This window comes from Hesperophylax consimilis, chromosome 27 (genome assembly GCF_061612785.1).
Source record: "Hesperophylax consimilis isolate HC1 chromosome 27, BYU_Hcon_1.0, whole genome shotgun sequence".
In the NCBI taxonomy this organism is placed as follows: domain Eukaryota; kingdom Metazoa; phylum Arthropoda; class Insecta; order Trichoptera; family Limnephilidae; genus Hesperophylax; species Hesperophylax consimilis.
The window spans coordinates 27,280,267-27,305,262 of NC_142862.1; the positions used below are offsets into that span (position 1 = coordinate 27,280,267).

General features: G+C 35.7%; 1 protein-coding gene across 7 annotated transcripts in view; it reads left to right on the forward strand.

Annotated features, from left to right (window-relative positions):
* rhea (Talin_middle and talin-RS domain-containing protein rhea) overlaps nucleotides 1–24,996 on the forward strand; it is a 144,579-nt gene that overhangs the window by 18,567 nt on the left and 101,016 nt on the right. For all 7 annotated transcript variants that reach the window (XR_016305003.1, XM_089648426.1, XM_089648422.1 and 4 more), the window contains exon 2: nucleotides 3,104–3,306. The gene's annotated coding sequence lies outside the window, so the exon portion shown is untranslated. The remainder of the gene's footprint in view (nucleotides 1–3,103; nucleotides 3,307–24,996) is intronic.

The window sequence follows — 24,996 nt, forward strand, 5'->3', positions numbered from 1 at the left end:
ACCTGCTATTCATTAGATCAGAATTAACACACTGGTCCAATGTTTCGACCAATTGACCTGCCATTCAGTAGATCAGAATTAACACACTGGTCCAATGTTCAGACCAATTGATCTGCTATGCAGTAGATCAGAATTACCACACTGGTCCAATGTTTGCACTCATTGACCTGCTATTCATTAGATCAGAATTAACACACTGGTCCAATGTTTCGACCAATTGACCTGCAATTCAGTAGATCAGAATTAACACACTGGTCCAATTTTTGGACCAATTGACCTGCTATTCAGTAGATCAGAATTAACACACTGGTCCAATTTTTGGACCAATTGACCTGCTATTCAGTAGATCAGAATTAACACACTGGTCCAATTGTTGGACCAATTGACCTGCCATTCAGTAGATCAGAATGATGTTTTAAAATTTTGAAAAGAAATATTATAGCACCATTTCTTTACAAAAAGCTACTTACAATCTTCTATATAAATAAAAATGTAAATATTCGCTTGATCAAAATCTTAAATCTCGGAAAGTTAAGTTTAATTCTTTACCGATTGCTTTGAAATTTTGACACAACGCGCAACGTTGCATTGCAAGCCATCTGTTGGAAAAACGTGGGTTTTTTTTTTAACAGCGCCATCATTTGGACTTAAGAGCAACACGCACCATTTCTCTATCTTCACAAACATACTGAGCCACAGAAACATGTGCTAGTAGCAAATATAACGTAAAGCGTCCTTGGGGTGGCTGCATCCCTCAACGACGCTATATAAAGTGCTTTTTTTTAAGTTAACAAACTGTAACTCCAGATCTCAATGAACTCTAGAACTTTTTCTGTGAATTTAAGTTTCATTTTAAAATTGGTGGTGTTTCTTTAGAGGATTCAGTCAGGCGACACGGTACCTATTTATAATGATATAATTTTAACAAAATTTATTTATATATCCATTGTAACAATTGGAACTGATTTGTCACATGATATACTTACTATTATATTTATATGAGAATTGGTTCCACGTGTTTTACCTTCAATCAGTTCAATTTAATGATAGGAAAGTAGCAAATCCGGTCCCCGCTCAACATGGTTCGACGTGCTATTATCACTACATTGCGCCTCTATGACTAACCCGTGATTTTTCACGGGTTTACGATAGTACATTTTAATAAAAATACTTTTTTTTTCTATTACATACTTACAGTTTACATAATAAGTACTTATGTGTATATGTTAGTAGTAGTGTTTTGTGACCTCAACTCACCTCACTAAGAGAACCTGTGCTGAGGTGCTCGCGTATTTTAGGTAAAGTGTTATTACGCCGCCATAAGTAAAAACACAGCATCCTTCTTGAGATTCTCAAGGAGAATACTGTGGATCCACCCAATAATATTAATATTTGGCTAATTTATATAGCGCCGTTTTTGTGAAAAATCACCTCAAGGGCGCTGTACAAATGTAATTTTTAAATAGTTAATACTAGAACTACTGACTAAAAACTAGTGACTTACGACTAAGGCCTATAACTACTGTCTTAATGACATATATATTTACATATGTAGAAACTTACAACTAACATTAAGGAAGTTTTATAATATAAGGGTGTTTTTATAATTAATTTTAGAACACGGGTGCAAAAATGCGCCCAATGGGTTAGCTGGATCTATATCTTATATAAATGTATGAAATGAATGAATGAAATTAATCGTCGATCTTTAACGCATGTACACAAACTGTTTCAACATATTAAACTAGACAATATTTGCGTTATTTTTCCATTGAAACAGGAGAGAAGCCCAATAATTCATAACAAAATTGCAATTCTCAAAAATGACGGTTTTTTTTTAAATTGTCTCCGTATAGAAATAGCCATCGGATAATTGATACAGTGCTTTACCGGGTTAGAAAAATATACTAGGTAATAAATTTTAATAACATTTAAATGAAATCCTCAGCACGGGAGATCCCAGAGAGGATATCATTATCTTTATTTGTTAAAAAAGTAAGATAATATTTATTTATTATTCTACATTTGATATAGAAAAATTATAAGTGACATATTAAGCCAAATAATATATTGGATATGCACAGTAATATTGACAAGTAAAATGTCCGGCGAGGAAAATCTGCAATACAAGCGTGAATACATTATGGCCCAGTCAACAAAGCAATCAACAATAAAACCACTTATTATTATCTTTCAATGGTAATTTTATTAAAAAAATAAATTGAAAGATAATTGATTTTTATTAAAAAAATCAATTGAAAGATAATTGATTTTTATTAAAAAAATCAACTGAAATTTAAAAAAAATCAATTATCTTTCAATTGATTTTGATGGTGTGTATTTTATTTTGTGCATCAACCAGAGGTATCCGATGTAAACGAATTAATTTAGAATAAAGACGCTTCGATTGTTTGAACACGTACGGTCTGCAGCGGATGGACAGAGAAGGAGTATCAGTGGAATAATTGATGAGCAAGTGGATGGCGGAGTCGGGGACGTTCCAACAAAGCGTGATAAGATCAATTGAATCTTGAGGCAGGTCGTGACGATAATCGGTACCAAACTATAACAGCAGCAGCAAGCGGGAAACTGGCGAATTTACGTCACAGTAATTTGGACTCGATTTTATAGTGAATGCTGTAGAAATGAAATTCCCGAGGTGTATGTGTGGTAAAACCATGTATGATCGTCTGAGAAATGTGGAGATCTGCAGAAATATCTAGGCTGATGTAAACAAGATTCAGAAAGGGACGCTTAGATGGATTGGGCACGAGCGAATGAACGGAGAAAGGAGTGTAAGGAGAATATATGACGCAAAAGTAAATGGTAGAAAAACTCGGGGACCCCCGCACGATCGAGTGAAGCAGATATTTGAGTCGGGGCTTGTCAAGAGTCAGAATAATTGAAGAGTATGTATGAATGTAAATGAGGCAAGGAGTGTATGTCAAGACCTAGTTTGGCGGTCCGACCTTTCTGCCTATCCCTGCGGGGTAAACGGCACGAGCGTTAGTTAGTTTTTTTTTATATAACAATACATTAAATTACGATTACATTACGATTTTAAAATATTGATACATTCTATGTTTTGTTATTTTGTTCGCAGGTTGCTGACACCGCGAGGTGGACCATAGAAAAAGTGCACTTATTAAATAATCAATTTAAACAATAAAAATCTATTTTATTATTAAAAAGCAAAATACATCTGTATAAATATTAACGGAGGAAAACGAGACAATATTATTTAATTAAGTTCTTTGGCCGCACCGCCCAGAATCTACGAAACGACTCTTCTTCTTCTTCTAATTGGTGAGTCTTCAATTGCTTTTTATAAATCAATAGGAATAGGTCAGGATTGCGTACTTTCAAATGCGCACTTGTTTATTTATTATGTCTATTACGAATTGATTTTGTACTAATTTGATGTTATTTTATGTAATAATTTATGTAAATTGAGACAAAAGTCTTCAGAAAATAATGTGATTAACTCAAAATCTTAGATGTAATTGCCCAGAGCCAATAGGACTATAGCATCCCTAATTTGGGGAATGTTGTATGACCGGTGAACGCGAAGAGAGAAGTATGAACGATAGGGAGGTATCTGGTTATTCAAATCTGTTTATTAAGGCGATGCCATACGTAGTAATGCAAAATCATGTGTTTTTGGTTTGAAAATTTGGTCGTCTAGAAATGTTTCAGATGCTTTTATTAAATACTGCGAGTAGAATACATCTTGGCCTTTGAAATAATCGAGTATTTCTTTAGATAAGTCTTTTTATAAGCCCAGAAAAAAAATAATATAAAGGCCTATGAAAACTGCTTTAAATTTCAAAATCTCCTACTTACGAACCCATTTTCGGTTATGATTTTATTGTATAATGAGGCAAATTAAGTTATTTATAAAATGATCGAAAAAAAAAATTAAATATTAATGTCTGAACATCCACAAAATAAAATAAAAGGCACTTTTTGGCCATGTTTTTTTCTTGCATAAATCAAAACAGTCGGATGGTGTTAAGGGGGAATTTAAACCTTATCGCCATCTACGTAAGGGTTGTTATTGATAGCGGCTCAATTTAAAATATTACATGACGTAGTGCATCGCCTTAAACATAGCTAATGCTGAGATTAGAGGCTTTCAGGGCCAAAAGTATTATAGAGATTATAGGCTTTTTTGAAGCCTAAGAGTTAATAAATAATAATAATATTTGATTTTTTTATATATATCGCTATTTTTGTGCGAAATCACCTCAAATTGACGGGTGTTTTGCAATTTGGTGACAATCGTTTTATTTATTTATATTATACGCTCATACGTGCTTTTACAAACATTATAGTTTTTTATGTGAGTAACGCATAAGAGTCCCAACTGCTCCCAATCGTTTGGAGCTAGTGGGACTATGGCATCCTAGTTGGGGTATGTTGTTAGACCATGGGTAATGGGGGGAGGTTGGAAAGAGGAAGGTGGGGGAGTACCTGACTATCCAGATCTGGTCACCAAACACGACTAAAGCCATTTCTCGCAACGTTTCAATTCTGAATGGTGGTCTTAAACCAGGGCGATACTGAGAGTCTCTTCCACTCCGGAACGTTCCGCAATATTATTAAACTGTGAAATAACAAAATTAATTAAATAAAATTTACTTGCGCACGCCGGGATTTGAACACGCGACCTACGGCTTGCTAGTCGAGAGTCTTGCCCCTTGACCACGGAGGCGAATAAACACGATACTTTAGTGGAATAGTAATAAAAAAAGTAAAAATTGCTTTTTAAATTACGTAGAACCTATAATTATTGTAAGAGGCCACCCACAGATGGCCCTAGATTCGTCTATTAGGTTATGATAAATAAGGTCAAAGTCGGGGTCCAGATTATTCCAAGCCTCTTGCAAATAAGTTATCAGGGCCCATTGTCAATCTATCGTATTAAAGTTCAAAGTATTTTGTTTAGCCGGAGTTTTGTTTAGTAAGAGTTAATATTATTATATTATAGCCTTCTTGTAACTGTATTCCTTTTGACGGCCGGCATAGTCCAGTGGTAACGCATTGGACTGCCATTCCGAAGGTCGCGGGTTCGAACCCGGCGTGCGCAAATAAATTTTATTTGATTAATTTGTGTTATTTCACAATTAATTAATTAATTTGTGTTATTTCACAATGAATTAATTAATTTGTGTTATTTCACAATTAATTAATTAATTTGTGTTATTTCACAATTAATTAATTAAAATAATATATAGTATATTTGCGGCACGTTCCAGAGTGGAAGATACTACCAGTATCGCCCTGGTGTAAGACCACCATTCAGAATTGAAACGTTGCTCCAAATGGCTTTAGCCGTGTTTAGTGACTAGATCTGAATAGCCAGGTACTTCCCCACCTTCCTCTTTCCCTTCCCCACTTACCTTCACCCTCACAACATCCCCCAATTGGGGATGCCATAGTCTCACTGGCTCCAGACGGGAGCAGTTGGGACTCTTGTAAGGTATTCTCTATAAAAAAAATAAAAAAAAAAATATTTTTCTCCTCTGTTTAAAATGTTTCTCTAACGAATTATCAAAAATGTAATGTTTACTTTTTAAACCTGAGATTATGGACTTGCATAATATATCTTGTTTCTTAATGACTACATGCCGCAGATAATATCTGTTATCACATCTCGCCTTATCTACCGTCATCTCTCTCTCTGCCTCCCCGCGCGGTTGGCGAGGTGGGGTCGGGAGGTGGGTGGCGGAAGATGGAGGTGGTCGGTCACCCCCACGTGGAGGCTTGACGACCACGTGGAATCTTGGCGCCGAGCATTGCGCGTGCGCATATCTTAACTACGGTGAAGAATACTGTAGGTGACATTTTAATTTTAATCACTTATAAGTGTTTTGTGTTTGTTTAACTTGAGTCTGTAGTAATTGTGCAAGAAATGAACCGTGCAGCTCCACCATATATAGGATACCATCAGATACCACCAGGAGATGTAGATTCTGTTCCATATCACACTGCTGAAAGAATCGATACATTGCTTAAAATGGCTTTAGTCGTGTTTTGTGATCAGATGTGATCAGCCAGGTACTTTCTAATCTTGCTCATACCCATCTCCTTGCATAGGTTACTCCCTGGTGGTTCGCCACGTTTATTGAATTAGCAGGGATGCCCGTGTTTGTGGGGTGAGGTTTGTCTGGGTCTTGGTGTCGGATGCGTTTGACCACCAGCTGCGTGGCAAAAAAACCTCGCTAAAATTCATGTTTTATTTTATTTTGTAAAATTCAGGCACAGATATGTGTTTTCCGATCGTGATTTAAATATTTTTGTTGTTTGTTTTTGGGGTGTTATGCCGTGTTGCGCTAACTCCTTCTTCGGATCTACCGGATCTGCCCTGATGATGGACACTGCAACGCTGTCCGAAACGTCGGCTAAAGAAGGAGTTAGCGCAACACGGCATAACACCCCAAAAACAAACAACAAAAATGCTTTTGGCCGTGAGAATCTAAAAACTTACGTGATTTAAATAACTTAATTTGCTCTACAACATTATAGAATAAAACCATATCTGAAAAGGGGTTCTTAAGTAGGAGATTTTGCAATTCAACGTATTTTTTTTATCAATACTTGTCAACTAAAATGTTCGATTATGGCAGAGAACAAGATGTGTTCTACTCGCAATATTCTATAATATTTATAGACCATCAAATTTTCAAACCAAAAACACAGTACCTCGCGTTACGTCACCTTAATATCAATAACACATTAAATAGGCAATTACATTATGAATTATCTTAAAATTAAAAATTGTGCTTACAACGTTTTCCTTTTTACTCCTTACCTCCACTTCCACAGAAACACATCTGCACACGTTTTTTTCCAGTATGGGTGAACGAGAAACAGAAGGGAGGTAAGAAGTAGTGAGTAGGTGACAACCTACAGCACCCCCCCAAGTATTTTCCTCCCAGTGGGGTAGGGGGTTATCGGCGGATGAAACGGCCGAAAGCTACTCTCCAAAAATAAGACACCCCCGTTTGGGCGTTCTCATTCTTATTTTTTATAAAAGAGCAATTGAAATTATATACACGGAGTCCGGAAACTCGTAGTACAACTGAGTAATCACACAGCGTGCCTTTTGATTTTTTTTTTAAACTTTAAATATATTTTTTGGCATCTAAAGGGTTAAAAGAAACTTTTTGCTCACGCAATATATACGGGATTGGTAGATATACATTCGCAAAAACTAAATATGGGATTGTTATATATGCATTCGCCAAATCTATATATGGGATTGCTAGATATATGCATTCGCAAAAACTATATATTGGATTGTTAGATATGCATTCGCAAAAACTATATATGGGATTGGTATATATACATTCGCTAAAACTATATATGAGATTGGTAGATATACATTCGCAAAAACTGTATATGGGATTGTTAGATATGCATTCACAAAAACTATATATGGGATTGGTAGATATACATTCGCAAAAACTATATATGGGATTGCTAGATATGCATTTGCAAAAACTATATATGGGATTGCTAGATTTACATTCGCAAAAATTATATATGTGATTGCTAGATATGCATTCGAAAAAACTATATATGGGATTGGTAGATATACATTCGCAAAAACTATATATGGGATTGGTATAATATACATTCGCTAAAACTATATATGAGATTGGTAGATATACATTCGCAAAAACTTTATAGGGGATTGTTAGATATGCATTCACAAAAACTATATATGGGATTGGTAGATATACATTCGCAAAAACTTGGTGGATAGGAAATCTTAAATCCTGTAACTGTCCAACCTACCTAATGTACCCATCCCAAAAATGTCACCCTGACCGGTTGTTTTTGCAAGATGTCAATAAAACATTGTGCTCAGAGTGCAGCTTTGTGCCCAGTGCAGCTCCTTTGAGTGAGTTCCTTTTTATCCTGTAATCCAATCCGGGCTTTTCTTGTGTTCCAAAAGCCCATGCTTAAACATTGAGGAATACTGTCTATCAAGCTTGATGGTGCATTAAACATAAATTGTCCCATATAACATAGCAGTTAGCATAGTTCTGGGACTGGTGCTTCGTGCGTGTTACGTAGGGCTTATTCCAGCAATACCAACTAATAGAGTGGAATCGCAGTTTCGGGACACCGCTTTTCGACCCGGGACTATGTTTAGACGCATTAAAAAAGACATTAAAGAGCAGATATTAACCCCCTAGCCTTTTTTTGAAATTTCACTTTAAAAATTTGATATTCGGACTTGATTTACTCGAAAACTAAAGCTCATATCAAAAAAAGTTATTCTGCAAAATCGAATCCAAATGTGATATAGATTCAGCAGTTTTCTGCTTATACTACGAGTTTCCGGACACCGTGTATACAAATATAGGTATATTTTTATTTACGTGTACCGATTATAACAGTTAATTATTAACTGTGGAGATGTTTACGTCGACTGCAACAGAATTGAATTATTAAGAATCTCTCCAATTTATTGGTAATTCGGTTAAAAACGGGATTGCAGGAATTACGAAAGAATTAACAGGTTTCCTTATAAACTTTTAGTGAATTACGAATATGTTATCGAGATGTCGGAACACGTGTTCACGAAAATCCTAATATTTTCGCATTTTGCAATGATATTTTATAAAGGCAAAAGCACGTGCATTGATTACATATCATGACGAAATGCTAAAATATTAAGATTTTCGTGAACACATGTTCCGATAACGTGATAACATATTCGTAACTAGCTGTACCCCGCCACGCGTCTGTTCTCAGCTCAGTCTGTCTGCAGATTTTTTAGAATTTAAATATGTAGATAGATAAACAATAGCGCGTGTTGCTTTTAAGTTCAATAGATGGCGTTTTTTTTTTTTTTTTTTTTAAGCATACATGTCATAGGTGACTCATCTGTATAATATAAAGACACTACCAATATGCTATAAAAGCTTTCAACAGTGTATAACTTGAAATTAAAATTGAGGAAAATAAAAATAAATTCACACATAAAATTACAAAATGGATTAAAGAACAAAAAAGACAATATTACCAAAATGTCATAGCATAAAATAAAAATAAAACCTACTGGTAACACACAAAACCAATATAAACACACATCACTCACAAACACACAAGATTATATTTTAAATGTATTATTTTCTCTTTAAATGTATTATGTAGATTATATTTTCATATTATAAAATGAAGGCCTCAGCACGGGCAAGCCACCCAGTGAGGCCAACATTACTGGAAATCTTTGAAATGCAAAAAATATTGTACCAAATAAAAAAAAAAAAAAAAAAAATATAGAATATTTAAAAACACATGCGTATTCAAAAGCAACGTTGTGTCAAAATTTCAAAACAATCGCTGAAGAATATTTACATTTTTATTTAAATAGATTTACTAAAAGTTATCAGGCAACGGCCTACAATACCGTTTTTAACCTGATTACCAATAATTTGGAGAGATTCTTAATAAATTAGCAAACTCATTTTTCTCCGTATGTATTGTTCTAATGCTGACGTTTCTAGTAAGTTATATTTTTCTTGAATATGGGAAAGTCTAGAAACGCCGATTCGGTGATTATTTCGTTGTGTTTTGATGTTTTTTTTTTTAATTTAAATAAAATTACGATCAATTAATAATTGCCGTTATGATTTAAATAATTCCACGAAATCTCTAGAACTGAGTTCTGATTTATTTCGGATTAATATTGATAGAATTTTGTAGAAATTATTTCACGAAGTAGATGATTTTTTTTACATTAATTCCACACGGGGGGCCCTGAGGAAAATAATTTCCCTCGGGGGTCTATGTCGTCTTTGGGGATGGTGTGTATAGGGTATTTTTAAAAAGTTCTCGGAACGAAAAAGGTATGAGGGATATTAGGTCTGAATCTCGGGGACGCTTTCTCCAGGAGTGACGGACGTATGAATCCCTCCAGCCGCGGACTCAACCGGCTTCTTCCGATCGGTCCCGCTACACATTTGGCGGGAGATGTTTCCGCCGCAGAGATCTGGACAAACCCTCATCTGGATTAATCCGGGCAGCCCTGATAAGTCACCAAACGTAGCGAACTGCTTGGGGTGACCTACCTTGGTTATCCAATGAAAGGTTCCCGGGGCAGCGGTATCCGTACCTGCTTCCCGAATTGAAATCGCCACCAACCTTAATCTACTCTATCTCATTACTCTAACACTTAAAACACTCCAAAACATGACATATTCCCACTGGCTCCGGGCAGCTGGGTCTCTTAAGATAGTATTTTCATACATGACGCTAGGGCGGCCCGATCTCGACTCCTCGCTCCTATCAACCAACTCCACCCGCCCCCTACAGATGGAGCTTCTCGGCCGAGTCGTTTACTCGCATATGGGCGGGGATTAGCCGCTTGGGCGGGACAGGGCCGCATCGAACTACCTTTAACCTTCCTGAAACTTGAAGAAATCAATGTTGTAGGAAGGAGGAAACAACAAACGTCGTACCATAGTCTTATCGTGAAAACAACCCGTTCTCACGGGGAATATAAGGCTTTAAAGCTTTCTTTGGCACCCATTTATGTTTATCAGTAAAATCTATGTAAAAGCTCCATACTGCTCCAGTATTCGAAATTTCTGTAACATCACTCGTAAATGATCATCGGGATGCAACCAGGTAAGTTAGGTTTGGTATCTGTTCTTGACGTGAGTGCGGAATTTGACACGGTAGATCATAGCATTCTATTAAATATGCTCGGTACCGAATTTGGCGTTCGAGGTAATGTAGGTACTCCAATCCAGTGGGTTACATCTTACTTGTGGACCATGTGTAAAGGTATGTAACTTTCATCACCTGAAACTCCCGTGGAATTTGGAGTTCCCCAGGGCTCTGTCCTGGGTCCCATTCTTTTCATTCTCCGTACGAATCGCCCTGAACATCTTATTCACACAGCTGGCTTTAAATTACATAGCTATTCAAACAATTGTTTGATATTCAAGTTGTGTTCCCCGGAAAAAAATACGTCCTAAAATACGAAATAGTAAAATGAATTATGCAGTTTTAAGCTGGATGTCTGCAAATAAACTCAAACTTAATCTTACAAAGATAGTATTTGTATTTTTACAGTATTTAAAGTCATCAGTTATTGTCATTCAGAATGTAAACCCGCTGCCAAATGCACCCCTGTCATATCCCAAATCCATCCATCGAGGATTTGTTTGCTTCCCAGATCACCATCCACATTCCTCTCTAATCCGTCCACCGACTTCCACACTAATAGTAGTTGGGTTGTATAATATAATATATTTACTCAGGCGCTTGGCAAAAAAGGCAATTTCAATTCGCTCGCACGAAAGCAATACGAAAGAAATGATAACCTAACTTTTTACTAATAAAGGAAATTAACGTTTCTGGTTTTACGTATTATAATTTCTTAGGCACTTTATCAAAAACGTATTTTATTACTAAACGTGTTTCTGGGAAAAGGGTACAATGAAAATAACTATCCAAAGTTACCTTTTTACCATTGTCTCGTTTTTATCTTTATTTTAAGTTTTTTGGGAGATGCATAATCTGAGTTTAATTGATATTTTAATTAGTGATTTAGGGCGAAGCTTAATGCTAAATCACTTTTGATTAATCTTTATAACGAATTGGTGTACATTATGAATACCAAAAAATATGCTTTAGATAAATTGAAGGTTTTCCTATCGTTTCGCTTGAGTAGAATACAAATAAAAAAATAAATTACTCAATAAAAATATTAATGACAACTACTAAAAAATTTTTTTTTCAATAGAAATGTATGAACGCGTAAAAGCATCAAAATTTTAAAAAAATACACTATTATAGCTATGATTATCTGTGACAGTTTCACTTGATTAACTTTTTTGTTTTCTTATAAAATTATTTACAAAATAAATAAAAAACAGTTTTTTGCGTGAAATCGAACGTTTCTAGACTCAGTTTGTCAAGCGATTTTAATGCCTATTACCTAAGATATAAGGTATACCAAGAATATTCACATTTTAGGGTTGTAGCTTCCTCTTAACACGGGCAGGAATGTTTTAGGCGTAATGGGATGGAGGGGAGGGGTATATTAGCCAGACATGACCTTTTGGTATTATTTATCTTAATTCTGCCTTAAACTATATCGAGGTGACTTTAGAAACACCTTACGCAATATCTATATTGATTATTTAATTTCTAATCGTTAGACGCCCAGCTTCATTAATTATACAAACGGCCTCTGTGGTTGACGTCGAGCCGCATGCCGATGCGCAAGTAAATTTTATTTGATTATTCAATTTTTATTGGAACAACTTTCGAAGGTTATACCAATTTATTTATTTTTATTTATTTATTGCATCTCACTATACATAAAACACATTTTTTTCACATAAAAATCTACCTCACTAGGACTAAGCCTGTATCGAGGTTAACAATTTACATTTGAGTAGACAAACATAAGAGTATCACAAACATAAAGTAATTCTACATACAAACACAAAATATTTCAAAATTAATGAAAAAATGAGTATTGGTAAAGATGGGTAATTTGATAGTATATTGTAACAATATTTGAACCATAACTAATCATTATTCAAAAGAAGAAGCAAAGTAGATAATAATGACAGATAGGGTGACATTCAGTTTTTAGCAAATGGGACTTAAATAAAATCTTATTATTTAAGAAAGGACAAGGATGAAAACCAATTAATGTGATATATCATTGAAGAAGAAGATAATACTAATAAATCTAAAGGAAAAAAGACTGAACATAAATAAATCGGTTACGTTTATCCTAGACACTATATAGGTAAATTTATAAATCAATTCTGTAGAACATTGTAATCATTGAAAAATGTGGTCAAATTGGTTGCAAAAGAATATTGTCAATTCTGAATTTGAAATATGAGATCGACAAATATGACGTGTAATAATTAGGTCCCAATGGTCGAGTGGTTAAAGACGTCGTCCCGGTAAAACAGAAATCCTGGCTTCGTTTGCCAGTTGAGACCGTTATCTTTTTATTTTTCATGTTTTGTTATTATTATTTTCTTCAATGATTTATTTGTGTTATTTCGCAATATTTTCATTTCAAGTAATACGCAATATAATAGCGGCCCGTTCCAGAGTGTTAGATAGTTTCAGTTTCGCCCTGGTAAAATACCATCATTCAGAATCTAAACTTTGATTGAAACGGCTTTAGCCGTGTTTGGTGGCCAAATACGAATATTTTTTTTATTTTTTTATTTTTTTTATTTTATATATATATATTTTTTTTTTTTATTTTTTTTTATTGAAACATATAAACAAGATTTACAATTATAGATTTACAATATCCAGGTACATCCCCACCTCCCCCTTCCCCATCTTACCATCCGCTCTTTACTCAGCCTCAAAACATACCCCAATTGGGGATGCTATAGTATAAAGCCATAAGATATTGTTCCCTGGCTCCAGGCGGTGGGGAGCAGTTGGGACTCTTGTGAGGCAAATGTTTCAATTCACAATCGAGTAACAAGAGTCAGAATAACGGAAGGTTGTGTATACATTGATGTATGGAGCGTACGACCAATTTGAGAATAAGTCGGGGATGCCCGAGGAAGACACGGCACCATCAAGAGAACTAAATATGCACTTGAATCGGACCATGTCAAGAGTCAGATTAACAAAAGGGTATGAGACGATGTATGAATTTGAATGAAGCAAGGAGTATGTGCCGAGGCTGAGATGTTTCATCCTCTCTGCCTACCTCTTCGGGAAACAGCGTGATGGTTACGTACTTAGCATACAAACATGTTGTTAACACGAAATCGCTACTAAACCAGGATCTCAATAGATAAAAGGAACGCGCTTTACACCTAGTAATAATGATCACAATGTTATAGACGAGGTTAGAACGCCAAACTTATTTATCACTTCATCTTCGTCTTCTGTGTCACACCTTCTGAGTAGAGCACCGCGGTCGGTAGGTTGTTTGGTTGGCTGACTGGTTAGGTTAGGTTGGTTGGGTTACTCGCCTTGGTTACACCCTGTCGCGAGTATCTCACCCCCGCCCCACTCCAACACACGCGCATATCATTCTACCCGTGCGTAGAATGCGTGTTCATGTATTATGGGCTCGCATACAGTCACGACTGCTCTAAGCTAAGCCAAGCCAAACATCGTTCTTCTTGGGATTATAGAGCTGTGGGAAATGCAAGAATATTGTGATATTACACGGAGAAAAGTGGGTATTGCTGATTTATTGAAAATCTCTTCAAATCATTGGTAATCCGGTTAAAAACGGGACTGCAAGCTGCGTTTGTCTTAATAATATATATAATGACGAAATTCGAAAATCTCTTAGGATTTTTATGAACATGTGTTCCGACATCATGACTATACATTGGCATTTTACTAAAATTTTATCAGGAAGCCTATAAATTCATTCGTTAACGGCCTGCAATCCCGATTTTAACCGGATTACGAATAATTTGACGAGATTCTTAATAAATTAGCAATATTTATCATTAAGTTTTCTCCGTGTAGTGTCCTTTGATGGCCTCTGTAGCAAAGCAGTAGGATCGTTATGTGTGGACACAGAGGTAATGGGTTTTACACGTGTAGAATCAAAATTACATTTTAAAAGACAACATGAGCACCTGGTTTCAAGGGTAGAAGATTTTAGTATCGCCCTGGTGGAATGCCTTTAACTCTGCATAGTGGCGAGATCTCAATAGCTAATAAATTCCCATCCAACTTACCCTTATCATTTAGGGTTTCTATACCCTTGGCTCCGGGAAGTGGGGTATCTTGTGCCACATAAACATCTTCAACAATTTTTACAAAAACGTTTTCAGCGATCGCTTATCATAATGTGGTATAATTGTAATAGAACTCAAAAATATGGGATAAACGTGTTAATCTAGGTAGATTCATTGACTTCAAGCCGCAGTAAGCAGTTCATATGTTTCTATATTGATATTTTGAGGAATGACATTAATTAAATAATATGGTAAATGTATAAATATATACGTATATACAACCAATCGCTCGACCGGTTAACATCATCTCAATTAAACAAATCTATTCTCCTTTACATTCATACATACAAAACAACTAACACGTGTATTATAAACACTAGATCTCAGAGTAAAAAACATATCCAACAAGAAACTATGAACAACATACGACATTTGGGCAAAAAAGCTGGCACTAAACTCTATAGCAAAATCCCACTCTCATTCAAAACTCACAACAATATTATAATATTTAAATCTCAAGTAGAAGCTAGATAGTAGACAGATCAGAATATATACTGACACCAAATACAGACTGAAACCGAAAACACTCAACTTATCAAAAAGAAACCATATACATATATATTTGTAATTATATCAGAAAAAACACTTCTTATTAATATATTTATAATTACTTCATATTATCCATACCACTAAATGTTCCCAGTTTTTACAAATCCCAGTAAAGATATCATTATATCTATTTTTTACAAAAAAGGAAGATAATACAACACATTATTATTATGTATTTGTATAGCCCTGATATATTTCATATGATTTTGATTCCCTTCATGTTCCTACCATTAGATTATTAGGTATGTATTATTGCAACAATCATACTACGTTTGTTTCAGGCCACAATTTTGTTATAAATAGATTCCTAATATACACGTACAAGCTGTTGAAAGAATACAAAACAAATTCTTAAGTTTTATAAATTTTAAATGGGTATTCATGCAATTATGTTGAACTACAATTATATGAATATGCTCAAATTGTCAGACAGAAGAATTTTCACTGACTTATTGTATTTCTATATAAAATTCTAAATGATTTAGTTGTTTTGTATTGCTAGAATTGATAAGCTTCCGGATTCTACAACGTAATATTAGAAGTCAAGATTTATTTCAATGCAGAAATTCTGGGACTAACTACCATATGTATTCCTCTTTGCCCAGAATACTAATGGAATGAAACAATTATACCAAGTCAGTGGACATCTTCAATTTATCCTTAAAATTATAAAATGTTGTTAATGAAGTAATTCAGTTATGTACAATAAATAATGTATATTTCTTAATACAGGGTTTTCCAATAAGAGGTGTTATTTTGATATTCAATCGTAAAAGATCAATGTTTTCGTTGCTTGTGTGGCACGTAGCGCCGTCTTGTTGAAAGTAAACGCTGTCCAGATCAATACCATCCAATTCCGGCCATAAAAAATCATTAATCATCTCTCGATAGCGCAATCCATTCACCGTAACTGTTGCTCCAGCCTCATTTTCGAAAAAGTAAGGTCCAATGACTCCGCCGGACCATAAACCGCACCAAACAGTCACACGTTGAGAATAGAGAGGCTTTTCAACAATAACTCTTGTGTTTTCCGAGCCCCCGGTGCGACAATTTTGCTTGTTGACGAAGCCACCGAGGTGGAAATGGGCCTCATCACTCAAGATGATTTGCATTTGATTCACTCAAGTGAATTTTATTAATTTCAATGCGTTGTTGAAGCGTGTATCGTTCCATTTTTATTAATGGCGTAGTTTCTACTTGTCAAATGTCAAAAAATGACAGCTTCAAAAGTAACATCTACCAAAATAGCGGGCTATTCAAAATAACACCTCTTATTGGAAAACCTTGTACTACGAGTTTCCGTTCACCGTGTATTAGCGTCCTCAATTTGAAATGAACTGAACACATCCATGTAGTTATTTCATCCTCGCGTTCTTCTTAGTACCGCTGCGAAAAGTGACTTGAGGGGCGCCACAGTACCTTAGCGGCGCCAATCTGAACTACGGCCAAGGGAAGGGAAGGTGGGAGAGAGAGGTCGGGAGGGAGGAAGATGAAAACAAGCCGTGGGGGCTTTCTGCTCCTCGGGTACAAGGGCCTGCAGGGGGTGGCGGGCGGCACACACAGGCAGAGCGGGGGTGTCGGGAGTGGGAGTATTGCCTAGCTAGGATCAAGATGTTGGTAGATGCTGTAGTGATAAGAAAAAGTGAAGGTTTCGAAATGTATCGTGTGAGGACTAAGGAGGTAACGTTTTATATTTTGTTTTGTATTGGTGCTAACAAACTGCCCCCTTTTGTGATAAATGTGATGATCTGCTCGTTTACCAGCGCTAAATCCATGTTAGCAAATAATATGTTTTATCAGAAATACTTATTTTGGATCTGTGTCTCTCTGTAACTCTGGTTCAATGAACTCCAAAACTCGCATTTGCTCTGAATTTAAGTATCATTTTCAGAATTGAAAGTTTGTTTGGAGAATTCATACAAGCGATAAAGCCTTATACCTAAATAATATAAATTTGTTGATTTTAATTTCTATTTTAAAAATTGGAACTGATTTGTCGAGAATTAGTTAATAATATTTGTAGATCAGGTTATAGGTTTGTAGCATTGCAGATCTACAAACTTATCTGTGCTAGTTTTAGTGCCCCAATATCTACTGTAGATACGCCCCCTTGTATTATATAAATGTTGTTATTCTCCAATTTTCATTTGTTAATCGAAAAACATTGAATATTTCGAATTCCCTTGAACTCTAACCCCTTTTCTTACATTTTTGTACGTTAGTGGTATCACTTTAAAAAAAACCTTCAAATGACTATCAACTCTCCTTGATGAAATCAAAATGAATTGCATTGAAATGATTTCTCTTCCCGCCAGGCCGCATTATCAATTTTCCCGACGAACCCTCCCAACTCCCACCCCTGTTTTTATTTAGCACAACCCTCCGGCACCAACACTCTCGCAGCGCCACCTCCGGGGTAGGCAGGACCCTCCCACCCTCCGCTCTTCCTCCATCCCCCCTCCTCTCCCCTCATCCCGCAGGGGTAGGCCGTCCTCGCGATCTGAACTCATTCGGCCGCCGGCCGCCGACAGGGAAGGTCTTCCTTCCAAGTCTACACTCTCTCACCAAGTCCTTAAAATCAAAGTGATATTACACATTTCAAATTCAATTCAGTATAAAACAGTAAAACGTCCATCTCGTATAGAAGTTCTGCGGACTGCAAGACATGTTCGCTGGGAGCACGCGGTCAGTACTCTACAATCATTTTATTTTCTGTTATTTCTAACTGCATGGTAGTTGCGGGTTCAATCGCCTGATTTTTTACGGTTTTTCTATGTTTTTATACGACTCTTTAAAGCTATGACGAGAGTTTATGGTATTCTTTGTAAGCTGAGAGCTTTTCGGAAGCTTTTTCAAATTTATATGGTTTATCTGTCGGATTTCAACGGCTTAACTTAATTTACTGGCCTGGTTTTCCAATTTTATATGATTTCCACATCGTTTGTCGAGTCCTTTCGCATATCGCTTTCTAAATCCTTAAATATTCCTCACTTTTTCATCGCTTCATAAATCGGCTTCCATATCCTCCAATTTTCCACGGTTTATCAGTGATTCTTCATGCATATTCCTACAAAAGCAGTTACAGGGTGACTTTCCAATCACAGAATAAATTAAAGTCCCAAGATTTATTGAACTGCCGACCGGCTTCGGAAAAACAAAAACCTTGTAGCAGAGAGACATCTTAATCTCGCTCACCCCATCCTGATGAAGATGGAAAAATTCCTCCGAATCATTTGTAAAGTTCAAATCAAGTTTAAAAAGACATAGTTTATTAGATTTATTCCTACTTTTCATCCCTCGAAGAAACGTTTATAGTTTAGTATACTTTTCCTTGGAATCTTCATCTGCTGGCTTAAATATTTTCTGTTGGTGGCTTATAATAAGTTATAATATGTGGTAGTTTTGGGAATTTCCTCTGTTTATTCTCCGATCCTCTCGAATACGTCCACTTGTCAATTTTAGCCTTGCAAACCTTTTCGTTTTCCGGTCTTTTCTCCCATTTACGCGGTAGTTACTTGGTGATTTATCGCTGTAATTTTACCCTCGCATGCTTCTGACAGTTCCTATCTGGAATATAATCCTCCGAGCGATTCTCCTACTTTTGTCTGTGATTCCTGATAATAGTTTTTACCGTTTTAAAACTATTCACTTCACATAAAGGTTTTCGCGTATGATTTACATAGTAGCTCTTCTACAAGTCACCTTACTATCAAGATCTTAAATCAAGTCTTAATCCAAGTGAAAATTCAACGCTTTTGCGTATTGAAAAATATAGTATCTTATTTTCTTAACAGTTGATGAGCTTTTCAAAGCTCCATAGCTGACGACGGAATTAAATTGATATGATCAATATAGTTACCTTGGATTAGTAATTTAAGAAACAAAAATAAATGAAAATTTCATGACGCCAGAGCGTTTATACAGTTTCAAATTTTCATACAAAACATATTTCTTCCTTAATAATAATTAAGAAACAAAATCTGAAGGTTGTAGGTACCAACAGAGCCTTACAAGCAGAAAAATTAGTGTTGCTAATTTATTTAGAATCTTTTCAAATCATTCGTAATCCAGTTAAAAACGGGATTGCAGGGCCTTAACGAATGAATTGATAGGTTTCCTGATAAACATTTGTTAAATAAGAATATACAATTACGATGTATAAAAATTCTAATATTTTCGCATTCCGTCATTATTATATGTATCTAATCAAATTCAGGTCTGAATTCATATAACATGGAACACATGAACACGATATGTTAGGAATTTATTAAAAGTTTATCAGGTAACGGCCTGCAATCCCATTTTGAACCGGATTACCAATAATTTGAAAGGATTCTTATTAAATAAGCAGTACTCATTATTCTTATATTATAATAAGATTATCAAACTTAATTCTCTCTTCCTGTGAACTACGTTCCCACAAACTTACAATAAAGTTTAAGGTTTATTTTTAAATACATACCTTTCTTACTTCCAGTCTTTTTTTCTAAATCCCAGACTTGTTTTCTTGCAACTTGAAATTGCCGGAGCCGGCAGGGTAAAGAAATGCTCAACTTGCAAACTTTTCTCTGCGGTAACAGTTTTTCGCTGACAGCGCCTTTACCCGGTGCGCCGTGCACACAAAACCAATTTGAAGTACATATTGTATCTAAAAGGTTTTTTTTAATCATTGCTAAGATATCAACTCATGTTTCTGTTCGAAAACACGGAGAAAAATTAGTATTGCTAATTCATTAAGAATCTATTCAAATTATTGGTAATCCTGTTAAAAAACGGGTTTGCAGGCCGTTTCCTAATAAACTTATAGTAAATTCCTAATATACCGGAACACGTGTTCATGCAATTACATTTCCCTTGATAATAATTAGAATTTTTATGAACACTTGTTCGGACATCGTGATAATATGTTCGTATTTTAATAAAAGTTTATCAGGAAACTTGTCAATTGATTCATTAAGGGGCTGCTATCCCGAGATTCTTAATAAATTAGCGATAATAATTTTTCTCCGTGTATCAAACCCTACACTTTACTATGTTTACTATGATCGCTCTTTTAGTGTAACAGGCCCGCTCATCTGGAATAGACTTCCCTCAGCTCTTACTAATCTCCAGAATTTGGCTGAATTTAAACGGGCTTTAAAAACAAAATTATTTAAAAAATCTTACCATTCATAAATTTTAACTTCTTTTCAATATTTTATGATAAGCCATATTCTAAAACTTCCGGTAATTGTTTGGTTTCGGTTGTCACCTTTTTAAAGTGTCTGCTCGGAAAATTCTCACTTCTGAGCACAAACTGCCTCCTGTTTTATATTATGTTATAGTTTTAATATTCTTGTTTTGTCCTGTCCTGCTGTTATTGTTATTCTAAGTTTTGTCATCACTTTGGATAAACAGTGTATTTAGTGTTATAATATTAGATCTGTATTGGGTAAGGCACACTGTAGGAATAATTTTAAGAACCACTAATACTGAATTGCCATTTTTTAAGTTTGTTATACGAGTAGTTAAGCGCACTTGAAGTGAAATGACACTAAACTGCGCTATATAAATGCCATGTTATTATTATTACACTATTAATGACTGCAGATTCCAAAAAAACAATTTGCTTGTCTTCGTCGGTACTCCCATAAAAATATTTATAATATACAGAGGATTAAAGAACCTAGTATTTATTTAGAACAAAAAACATAAATTTAAATTTAATATTTTAATTATAATTCCGGTGACATTTTTATATATTTTTTTATTATCAAATAAATGTGGGTATGTACTATGGCTAAAGACACGTTTGGTTCTGTTGTAAAACGAACAGGTCTTAACAAAATCATAACCCAGTAACCGACATTCCACCGAGTGCTGTTATAAATAGAAATAGAATAACTAATAATGTGAATTGAACATGCAACCAGGAAAAAAGCATGTTCGTTGAAACGTTTTGACCAATCACCGCACCGTAGGGAAACCTTTTATTATTATTAGATTAAGTTAAATAAATGCTTTATGTTCTATTGTATTACTTTTATCCAGTCTGGGTTAGTTGGTCATGCGGTCCAAGGCCTTTGGTTTCCACTACGGTGTCGTAGGTTTAATCCTCTGTTAGCCAAGTTCTCCATCATTGCAAGATAAAATTTTTTTTCACTAAAATAATTCAAATAATATTACGTAATTCGTATCCTAAAACGGTCGATAGTTGTTGATGAAAAAAAAAAATTCCACTTACTCCACACGGAGGCCCAGAGGAAAATAATTTTCCTAAGTCCTATGTCATCTTTGTGAATGCTGTTGGAGATAGGAAACAGAAGCTGGCGAATGGTTTCACTGCGAGATGTTTAACCAAAACCCCCTAGATCACAAGGCCGGGAGACTCATTCAAAGCAGTCTCCTAACTTGTATGAGATTCTACAAAAATTTTCGTTTTAATTTTGTTTCAATCTATTCTTATTTATTACATTTTTCGAAGGTTCCCATACAAGTTAGGAGTCTGAAATGATTCAGTGTCCCGGCCGCGGCCTTGTGATCTTGGAGGTTTTGGTTGAACTCAAGAACGAGTCGTATGTCAACGGTGTACAAATTTTGGCGCTCGTTTGGCGTCTGACTATGAACCGGTGCCAAAGAGATCACGACGCTGGTTCCTCGGAGCATCTTCCATTAAAATACCGGTAGAGCAAGAATAGCAATCCCACCTGACGCCTGTCTAAAGATTACAATCTGTTTGTTGAGATATTTAACTAAGTTAGTAGTTTAAAATAATACTACCTACGCCATTCCCAGAGAAAAGTCGTGCGTGAAATCCTCATTCTTTTTCGTTTTCATACAAGACGTTCCTGAGAAGGAAAATTTTTCGTCGATGATATACGTACGACCTCTGGTACTCCTATATTACGTATTTCATTCTATCCTATTATGAAAATTTTGAGCTCTGTAACAATATAACAGTTTTTATTATTTCCATTTATTTAAATAATCACAACTCTCCGATCTCTAACTAACTAATTAACCATCACTCAGTTTCCCCGCTGGGGTAGGCAGAGAGGACGGACCGCCAAACAACTCGGTCTCGGCACACACTTCTTGCCTCATTCACATTCATACATACTCTTCTATTATTCCGACTCTTGACATGGCCCGACTCGAGTATCTGATTCACTTGATACTATTATTCGCATTCGCATCAGATATTTTTTTTCACCCTTTCTTCGCTCATTCGCTCTGCATGCCCAAACCATCTTGTGTCCCTTTCTTAATCTTACTCATTGCGCTTAATACCATAATTCGTCCAAGATTTCACATCAACACTTTTCTTCACTAAACAATTAAAAAATATGGAATAATTGATCTTTTGATTTATTTTTTTGACAGTTTAAAATTAAAATTTCAAAGTTTTGTGGCTCGTGACAGAAATTAACTCCTTTATTTTGTGTTGGAGGCACCACATTTCTATATTAGGTACCCAACACTGAACCTTTCTTTTTTTATTTTCTTATTGAACTAAGTAAGCATCGCGCTGTTTCTCCAGAGGAGTAGGCAGAGAGGATGGACCGCCACATAACCCTGTCTTGGAACACACTCCCTGGTTAATAAAAATATATTGTTTCAGGTTAATTATCCCTTCACAGTAAAAGATTTCTTATTTACGTTCCTAAAATTTGGAAAGATATGCAGTCATGTATTAAAGAGCAATTAAATATATCTACTGTTTCAGAAATTTCATTCATTAAGCACCATTCCTATTGTCATGCTATGCTGTGCTAGAGAATCTGTTCCGCCGTGTGGTATCTTGAACAAGTCGTGGAGACGACTACTGCTGAAGTTTTCAGGCACATTAATGCAGCGTTTCATCTATTCTCTTCGGTTATTCAGGCTCCTGACATGCCGCTACTTAAGTACTTGGTTCACTTGATCTTGCCATCTCTTCATCTGCCGTTCCCTACTTCTTCTACCGTCTACCATTCACTTTCGTTCCATTGAATTATAATGTTTTCGTTGCACTTTTTTCTTCGTTCATCCGCTCCACAGTTGAAAAATATGAAACATGTCGTTTTGTCTTAGGACGGGTTGTTTCGTAGAATCTGAACAATTCATCGAATTTCAACGTTCATTTTCAAGTTCTGTGAAAGATTTTTTCAAGTTCTGTTTTTATTTCAGTTTTGTCAAGCAACTAGCCTACAATGATATAAAATCAGAACTTGAATAAGTCTTTCACAGAACCCGAAAATGAACGTTGAAATTTAATGAATTGTTCAAATTCTCCCAAACAACCCGTCCTTAATTTTTCACGATTATGTCGCTTGGTTGATTCTGATAAAAAATTCCGCTTTTTTTCACTTCTCTTCAATTCTAATTTCGGTTGTCGGTGCAATGCGAGATTTGAAATTGCATTCCTGCGTAATGTGTAAAATTATTCAAGTTAAATGAACTTTTCAAATTTACAAATGGAGTAGGTTCCAACAATAGTTTATTAATTAATAATTCTTTATTTGAATTGTGTATTTATTTTGTGGACACAAGACTAATAATAACGGGGGTTTGTTCCACGCAGACCGATGACCCACGAATGTAAGTTATGTAGGTATATTTAAGATTAATAAAAACAGTACCTTACCTTTGATATATTTTATATAAAACGATTTGAAAATTTTATAAAAGGTTTTTCAACTGTAAAATTATCAGTAAAGCATCAGATTTTAATTTTCTTTACGATTAATTTATAACTTCCCGAGATAGTTGGAAACATCTGAGCTTTTGGTAATACCTACGTTTATTAGAATTAATTAAAATAAACCCCTCGGAAAGATCAATTTTCTAGGCCTGCTTGGGCAAATTCGTCCGTAGGTCCCGTACTATACACCGCGGCCGCGCGTCGCTTATTTGTGTACACGCCTACTTCACTTACGTCGTTTGGATTCCGACTTTATTTTAGGGTATTGTGTCATCTTAAATATTTAACAGATCTAAATCATTTCATTCAAAGATTAATTCTGGTCGTCTCTAATAATTTGATAAAAAATATACATTTGTTTTTCATAGGCAATGATCCCGAGGCAACTATTTTATAAATAAAGCTTTCAGCTTCATAATTCCCACAATAATTATAAGGTCACGTGATTTTTGACGGGTTTGCGCTAGTATTACATAGCCATCGATAGACTGCACAGATAAGTCTGTACAGTTGATCCGGTGACACAATCCAGCCCACGTATTATGAAGCAACTTGTCCCAATAATGCCCGCGTCAAGGGTTGCACCTCCCTCCGTGCCATCCGCTGTATAATTGTATAATCGTTAATTCGATCTGGCCACCCTTGGCCCACCCCTGGGCGCTACTCACAATGGGTAGCATAGTGGTAGCGCAGCAGATACCGGCAGCGGTGTATGTGTGGACGCATACCGCTGCATTTACAAACAGGGTTGTGCCTAATAAAAAACGCTAGTTAAATTGACATAATAAAGTCTCCGTTTTACTCTCATGGTGGAATCTTGGTTTTATTGAATTTAGTAGAGTTTGAGGTGCTCTCTGTGTCGCCCTGGTGAAAGACCGCCATTCAAAATTGCTTCAAATGGCTTTAGCCACCATCTCTCCTTCCCCACTCTATTCAACTTCTCAACATGCCCCGAGGTAGTTCTCAACATCCCCGTACCACGGAGTGAATTAGTCAGAGAGA